Here is an 8,807-nt window from a genome sequence, read left to right as displayed (position 1 = left end):
GGCAGTGTTACAGCCATCTGAGCACTGGGCAGACCTTAAATTGGTTCTTTCCCAAATACAGATGCAATGAATTTCACATGGGAGCTCTAAGAACAAAGTGCTCTCAATAACTCTGTACTTCTCTCTCTCTCTCTCTCACACACACACACACACACTCTCTGTAATCCACTCACACAAACACACACATTTGCAGGTATAAATGCCTCTGCATATTTCTTCCTTTATGTACCACACACTAAAAAGCTCATACAAAATGTTGTAAACAAATATGAATACAAAATATTCTAGTCTGTACACTATTTACAACCAAATCTGTGCCCATGACAAAGTGAGGTTCTTCCAATTAGTTTAAATGTCTGCCGAGTCCAAGCTGGTGCGAGTATAATGCTTTTGAGACGCCCCGTCAGCTCCACGACACCAGCTGAGCCAAGATCAGAAATTCTTACACCATGGCCAGGGCGACCCTGTCAGGCGTCATCGGCCCCGTCTTTACAGAAATCCACAAGTCTTCGGTGTTGGCCGAATTCTTTTTCTTCTTCGTTTCTGACCTTGCAGTTGCCATGGCGTCTTTGCAGCAGCAGCAGCAGCAGCAGCTGTTGGCATGGCGACAGCAGCAGCAGTGGCAGCACACGACGAAAGTGGTGAGGAGGACGAGCAGGGGGAGAGTCAGGAGGACCACCAGGCAGACTGTGTTGTAGACCCCCTGGTTGTGTTTGTCTGTAGCGAAACTCCAAAGTTGGTTGAAAAACTCCTGGATGCTGTCTGTTCTCCCATCCATGGCTTTCGGATACGGAACTGTGACTCCTTTTAATTGACGCTCTCTGGCAGTTGTAAAGTTTTAATAAATCCTTCAGAGGGTTGAGAAGTTTGCGAGTCAGTAAATGAGCATATTAGGTGGCTGGAGACACACAAGATATGGTGTTAATTTAAGTGCTTTGACGTAATCTGGTTCCAGCTTTAAAGTTTAAAGATATGAAGTTTCACCCTCAACAAAGCATCAAATATCCAGCGACCCAACAGCTGTCAGGTCTGATACACTGAACGTTCATGTGCTCCTGTTTTCTGCTTCTAAAGATCAGAGTTAATCTGATGAGGCTGGTGTGTGCGCTCAGGCTTGTTTACGTTAAATGGAAACGCTGGAAGCATGGAGGTTGACTTCATGTGTGCCTCCTTCCTTGAAGTGTCCTGTGAGGTGGTTACAAAGCCAACGCATTCTTTAAACAAATCAAAAAAGACCAGCTTTGTATATAACAAGGTTTTCTTTGAAAGCGCCCGGTTGTGATGATCTTGATGAAAATCTGCTCTTTAGTTTGTTTACGCTGCTTGGCAATCCACAAACTGTTTTCTTCCAGAGTCTTCTCTTGTCTTCTCGTCCTCTGGCTTTCAGTTTGGTTTCACAGCGAGGTGGTTAAATGTGGGTGTGTCTGTGGAAACAAAAGGAAGAGAAAGTGAACATGGACAGATATTTTGGTTTCTGCAGACAGCTCTTCCTCCCTCTCTCCACCTCCATGCCTCCAATCCATCTTTCTGTCTCTGTCTTTAACGTCTCTACTCCTGCTCTCCCCCCTTTTGTCAGAGTCAGCTTCAGATTTTCAGCTTTCCCCTCATTAATACTGCAGAGGAGTCATTCAGGATTCAGGGCAGATCTCTCTAAGAGTCCCACTGAGGAAGACGGGGGCAAAGAGAAAGAGAAAGAGAGCGAGAAGAGGAGGAGGAGGAGGAGGAGGAGAGGGAGATTGTGTCTGAGGGAAGGCCAGACAGCGATAGAGGTAACCAATCTCTCTAAGAGTCCCGCTGAGACAGAGAGTGTTAGGGAAAAAAAAGACAGAAAGGAGAGAGAGACCTGCTGCAGGAGATTCATCTGAATATATTCGACTAATGGCTCCCTTTGGAGGAGATTGATGGGCTCTGACTTAAGTTTTCATAAATGTCCGATTCTAACATTTTCCTCTGGCCTCGGATGAAATCTCCTCCTAACAGCTCTCCTGGAGAAGAAAACACGCGGCGAGGTGCTTCAGTGGGCGAAGAAGGTCTGCAACAGAAAACTCTGCCACGGAAGTAAAAGTAATATCGTTCCCTTTTTCTCTGAGACTGATTAAGTCTGAGGCCTTGCGGCGACATCTTTATTTAAACGGTGTAAAACAACTATAGTTTTTCAAATGATTTCAAACATCATTTGACTCAAGTATGTCCCCCAGATTCTTTATAGCTCACGGCTACAGAGCTTCTTTGTATTCTAGATGCAGGAGGGAGAAAAGATTTCATCTCACATTTGGCTGCTTCTCAGGCAGAGAGAGCAACAGAGAGAGAGCGAGGAAGGAAGATGCACCTGCATTGGAGAGCAAAAGATTCGGCATTGCTGTCACCGTGCGTTGCGTCTCATGTGTGAAATTGGTTTACCCGCAGACAGCCCGCTAACTTCCCTCCTGTTCATTTGCTCAACAGGAAGCCGAGCGCTTAAAGCTAAGAAGACAGTCGTCTGAAACGTCAAAGTGAGAGTTCAGAAAAAGCTGCTCTAAAATAACAATATTTAAACTGTGAAATATGGTGACTGATTATGTGATAAATATTTGGTTATTTTTTTAAAAATCTATTTTTTTTTTCTTAATTTTTATTTTAACTGTGAGTACAAGAGCCCATATGTAGCTTTGCATTTTAGGCCAACCATCACCAGCGACTACATACTTATCTTTACAGTGTACTTGTTTTTGCAGTTGGTTCGCAAGAACCCAACATGCTTCATTGTTTTGTACGAACAGGAAATGATGTGATACGTGTGCTTTGCAAAGGTAATCAAACTGTGATACAGAATGTGACCTCCAGTTAAACACAATTATAGAAAACCCCAATCATAATTTTGTGGTTTCTGATGTGCTCTTGGAGACGCTCCACCATGTCTTTGTGCATTGCATCATGGGAGAAGGGTCTATATCAACAGCACACAGACGTTTGAAGTATGTACACTGACTAGAGCTGCAACTCATAAATATGTTTGTGACCAATTAATCAGTAGGTTATTTTATCAGATAATAGTTTGGTCTACAAACATTGGAAAGTAATGAGTTGTGAGAGAGCTTGTTACAATAGTCGAGCCTAAAGTGACTTCATTCAGTGTCTTGTTTTGTCCAACCAACATTTCCAACCCCTAAAATATTTAATTTACTATTATTTTTTTTTTACATTTTTGCTTGAAAAAGGACTTAAACAATTAAATGATAATGCAAATGAATTCTAATTAATTTTCTGTTGAGTGAACAATACATTAACTGACAAATTGTTACAACTCAAATACTGACTGAAGGCTCAACAATAAGGATTGCTTGGGGCAAGTAAAATGCTGCATCACGCTAGTAAATCTAACTCTTGCCTGATTGGGCAAGTGGTTCAAAAAAGAATTAAACACGTTGTCTTCTCTCTCTCTGTTGAGAGATGAACATGCGCAGTACTGATCAGGCACTTACGAGAAAATGGTGGCAGCTAAAGACAAAGCGAGATGAGGTGCAAGCAAGCATTTCAGTTATCCTGGAAACAGGAGTTAGTTGTGTGACAGTAGAGGATGTGAGCAAAACTGCAACGATGTATTTTGTAGTTTGTTGCAAATCAGAGCAAACTGGATAAAATGGGCTAATATTTCATTTACTTAAAGATGAAACAGCAATTTACTGGAACTTTTGTTCTGCTTTCAGCTAATAAATAAATACATTTGTACAGGGTTAAGTTAAAGTCGGCTTTGGGCAAGTACATTTCTGACCATTACTGTTGAACCCTGTGAAGTCTTTGAGTCTAATTTATTTTGTCACAGTGATCAGTGTTAACACAATGGAAGTATGGATTTCGGTTTCCAGTTACTCTTGTTGTTCGAACTTATTACAACAGGTAGAAATGTGATCAGTGACAAAGGTTTGCAAGTAAAGCACTGTCAACATATGCCAAAGGCTTGTCTTAAATTTGCTCAATAAAAATGTAAAGGGAAAAATAGGAGAAATATCCCGAAAAATCTTGACTGGGGTAGAAATGCAAGGGTATCAATCATATCAAATTTTGCAAACTGCAATAGAAACAGACTTTTAGGAGAAATCAACGCGTACATGAAGCATGTGATCTTAACCGCACTCAAGCTGCCCCTCTTCTAGAGACAAAAAAAGGAAAAAGATAAAAATATCAGAAATGCATGGACTGTCATCTTGTTGCATCCTCCTCTTCTGCAGTGGTTTAATTTCACCCCTACAACTGTTTATCTCACTGCACTGAAATCCTTATAGTTGCATATCAGTAACAAACAGAAACATGCATGAACTCATTTTCTTTTGCCGTTTTCCTGGAAATGCCATTTAAATTTTTTGTTGTGTTTGAATGGAAACTTGGCCTTAAACTACACTAAAGACTGTGCACATTGTTGAGAGCCACAATGTCACTGCCACATTATTCTTGGTCATTTCCTTTGCTGTAGGTACATGTTGTTGTTGTGATGAGCTTGGCTGAGCAGCAGCACCTTTGTGTACACTCTGATCTCCCTCACGTTATGAAAACACTGTCAACACGACAGGCCGGAGTCACTGAACAATAAGTCTGTAGAAGAGAGACAAAGGCCGGCAGCAGCACGGAGGTGTGATCGAGCTCTATGAAAGAGATGACTAATAATGTATCAGCGGTAAAGTCATTAAATTGAATGTGTAAGTCTCCAAGTGTTGTGATAATTATAGTCTCTGGTCAGGAAGAATAATCATTGTTATGTCTAATAATGTTGCAGTGTTCCCAGTAAACAGAGAAAATGTAAAAACAGATCATAGATCGTCAGGCTGTTATCTGATGGGTCAGTAAGGGTGTGGCGATGTACTATTATCCATGACAACATAAATATTTAAATGTGAAATATTGATATCATGTTAATAATACACGTGTGTGTGTTCCCAATTTGTTTCCCTCCTCCAGCACCATCTGCCAGCCTTTTCACTACCCATGTAAATGTTCTCTTTTTACAAAACTGTACAGTTAAAGCTAAAGACTCTCTCCACACCTCTCTCCACTTATAGTTTAGGTGTAAATAACTTACCAAAAAAAGAGACATAACACTCAATAAACAAGGATGAAGATGAATTTGACTGATCTCAGATATAGATATCTTTGGAATAATCATTATTGTGAACTCTTTTGGGCACAATAATTGTGTAGTGAAAATCTGATACTGTGCCAGTTCTAGTGCTCACATAAAGGCAAGACAGAATAATTATTTATTTTATTGAAATAGACTAATTTTTACAGAACTGTACCAAATAATTTAAGGATCTTATTCATCAGACTGACATTTTTGCATGTCTATTTATTTGATGTAATCCCAGTTTTTCTGCACATTTGCTGGTCAACATTATGCTATACTGACATTATAAGTATCATACTGTTGGTAAAATTATGTCCTAGTGGTGGCTGTCATTGTTTCAGACTGGTGTGATCCAACATTTCCAATAACTTTAGAGTGTTCTTAAGTCCAAAAGTCAAAATTTATTGATAAAAGATTTCTTGAAAAAACATGTTGTGAATTTTGATTTCCAAAATTCATATGTTTAGCCTTTCAGAAACATTGTACTTGTGATCTAAAACAGTTTGCTCTCTCTGTATTAACAGAGAGGTTTAGCAGCATTTTATGGCAGTGAAATTGGGATACATTTATTTATTTAAGAAAGTTGATTGAAAGAAGTATTTCACTATTGAAAATATGTTCTATTCATATAACTAGGCTGTCTATGCAGGAGAAAGATGCAGGTACTTTTGAAATTGGTGCTAACTGAACAGCAGAAAGGGCTGTGACTTTTGGTTTTGTCCAAGAGTTAGAAAAGTTATAATTACCAGAGTTCACTGTGCACACCGTACCAGTAAATGCTCTCACTGGCGGGCGAGAAAATGTCAGCGTGTCAGTTTCAACACATGAAACAATATGGTGGCTGGCAGGTAACAAACTATCTTGAATTACAGTTAAACGGTAAGCTAGAATTTGTTTCTGAAAGCATTTGAAGCAAAAAATAGGCAACACAGTGAAAGAATCTTGGTTCATATTTGATCAGTAGCTTGTATTTTTACCGTTTAATGTCAATACTTTCAGCCACTGTTTTTACAGTACAGGAAACAGTATGGCGCACACATCCTGTCCACAAATTCTTGTGTTGCAGGCAAACGGTGCACTAAATGTTTCTGAAGACATTTTAGGCAATAACAACAGGCAGCAGAATCTCGGTTTATTTTAGATCAGCACTGCCCAGTTTTAATGTTTGATCTGAATATGAGAGAGAGGGGCAGGTCTCTATCTTGGTCTACACTCTATATTCTTTTTGTCCGTTGTGATGGGCATACGAAAATGCAAAAGTACAATCAATAGTTTGAGCAGTGACCCACATTATTATGAGGCAAAGCTGTCTGAAAATCGGCAAAGTAGCCCTTGAACAACAAAACCAACAACAAAAAAACCCTGACTTTATCCAATGCAATGACTCAAACTGAGGGTTTTGTTTGAGAATCCTTTCAATTATTCTTTTAGATGATAAGAAAGTTGAAGTTGAAGCTTTATTTGAAAAATTCACAAGACATCTGTAAAAAAAAAAAAAAAAAGACATTCGGTACAGCTCTAATTTTCCAGTTCAGGTAGTTTCACACTCGGGTGTTCAAACTTTTCTTAGATTGCCAGTTTGTGCCTCTTTCTCAGCAGGTCCTGACAGGAACAGAGGTGGTTCACACATCTAATTTTGATGGTGCATGTCTGAGCTGAGGTTAGTTTGTGGTTTAAAGGTAGAGAGGTCATTTAAAATAAGAATATAGTCATGCTTATACCAAAGATAAATTGTGAATACATTTTGACTAAGGCTTTAAATATTTCCCTGCTTCATATCATGTCACTGAGATGCCATTCTGAGACTCTGACCGTGGGTATTTCACTTTCTCATGACATTGTGCTCTCCTAGAGTCAGTCGTATACAGGAAAAGGCTACTTCTGGGGCACACAAAGCCAGGAAGGGGCTGAGAAAAAATGTTATGATTGCACTCAGTTAGCCCCTGCTGCTTTTTCAGGAACATGTGCGACCTAGAAGACAAAGTTGTGACAGAAGGCGAGGCAGGAATCTTTAATGACTTGCCCCGAGCACACGGTCAGAGCAGATCGCTCATCAGTCAGTATTAACATGCAACACTTGGACAGTTTGTCTTGAGTCAGACACCAACTATTAAAGCCATACTCGTTTGTTTTTTTTTGTTTTTTTACTGAAAACATGAGCTATCTTGGATCTTTAAGTGCAGCTGTTTCACTTAACGACAGGCCTGCTGAGGAGTGCAGTAAGCAAGTGCACAAGCCCATGACAGTTCAGACTTGTGTCAACTCGATCCTGACTGAGTGAAATCAGTAAAGAGGAGGACATTATTAAAGAAAGAGCAGGAGGAGGAAACCATCATCGTGAGCAAGAAAAGATCCATTGAATAGCAAAATTATTTTAAGTGACTGATGCAGCAAATATAGAGGTTGTTGGGACTTTTGAATCAAATAATGGAATAGCATGTTAAAATGACACTGCATCATTTAAAGCTAGGAAGAAATTTACCAGCTTGTCTTTCTAACCTGTCAAGCATCCTATCAAATCTAAACATAGCAAAGCAACACTTAAAAAAAATTAAAAATTAGAGTCTGCCACAGTAGCGGCACTTTTGCTCCATTTTTTCACAACGCAAAGCATCAACAGCTTATATAAACCACTCGAAACAGTTTCAAGGTATTTCAAGTTGCTGGCGCTCAAGATCTGTTTGAAAGCGGCACCTTACCCCGCAGGCACATGTGAAGTGGCAGGTCAGCTCTCCCCTCCTGTCTAATCCAGTCAGCTGCTCAAACTTCTGTTGTTTCTGTTTTGGCATCTGGTTTCTGCTCAGTTCTGGTCCCCCTCACCCAGACATCTTGACAAGTCTTCACTTTCTGTTCCTGTTTCCCTCTCTGCCCTTGTTTCCCGTCCTCCTCCTCCTCCTCCTCTGAGTGAGTGTGTGTTTTGGTCACAACGTCATTGCACCCTGCCCACTTTGTGTAAGAATGGGCCCTCTGTCTGTATGTTTCCTACATGGGTAACCGGATTCTTGTGGTTGCTTTACTCACACAAGCGCTGAGTGATGTCAGCCGGGAGGGAAAGTTAGGTAAACTGAATATGAGATGCTGCTTTTATTAAATGTGTCTCAAAACAAACTCCCTGTGTTGGAATATTAAAAGAAAGGCTCCTTTACTGCATGCACTGATCTGAAAAGCTTGCAACACAAGTTACAGGCAAAGTTGCAGCATTTTACATAATAGCACTAAATTAATTCAACCTCACTCCACCCATGTCAGAGTCCCAAAATAAAAAAGGGGAAACGAAGGCTGTTAAAGTGTGTGTGTGTGTGTGTGTGTGTGTGTGTGTGTGTGTGTGTGTGTGTGTGTGTGTGTGTGTGTGTGTGTGTGTGCATTCCACATGACCTCACTCAGTTCTTAACTGCATCTGACTCTTACACCTGGTGGTGCTCACAACACACACACACACACACACACACAACTGCGCCTGTGGCATTGTGGTCAGTGCCCTTTCAGTTCAGTCGAGCAAAAGAGGATTTTTATTCAAGTGAGAAAAAAGAGGAGAAAAGTGTTCTGCTGACATTAAGTAGCAGTCTATCTATTCTCCTCCTCTGAAAGGGGAAGTCACGAGTTAAAGTGCACTGACTTGAATACTGTACTCACAGACAGTATGATGTGTGCTTGCGGACATACAGTAACTCAAAAAGTGTATTATGTTGTCCTGCATATTTAGGTCACG

At 40.3% G+C, this 8,807-nt stretch overlaps 1 long non-coding RNA gene across 1 annotated transcript; it reads right to left on the bottom strand.

Moving 5' to 3' along the window:
• Positions 1-1,346: 1,346 nt before the first annotated feature.
• Positions 1,347-8,001, bottom strand: LOC121951805. Its single transcript, XR_006106405.1, has 2 exons — positions 7,798-8,001; positions 1,347-1,424 (listed from the first exon to the last, which is right to left on the bottom strand). It is a non-coding gene; the product is annotated as an uncharacterized LOC121951805 (long non-coding RNA).
• Positions 8,002-8,807: the final 806 nt, after the last annotated feature.

The sequence above is a fragment of the Plectropomus leopardus genome, chromosome 12 (assembly GCF_008729295.1).
Source record: "Plectropomus leopardus isolate mb chromosome 12, YSFRI_Pleo_2.0, whole genome shotgun sequence".
In the NCBI taxonomy this organism is placed as follows: Eukaryota; Metazoa; Chordata; class Actinopteri; order Perciformes; family Serranidae; genus Plectropomus; species Plectropomus leopardus.
This window is presented reverse-complemented; position numbering and strand designations above follow the sequence as displayed.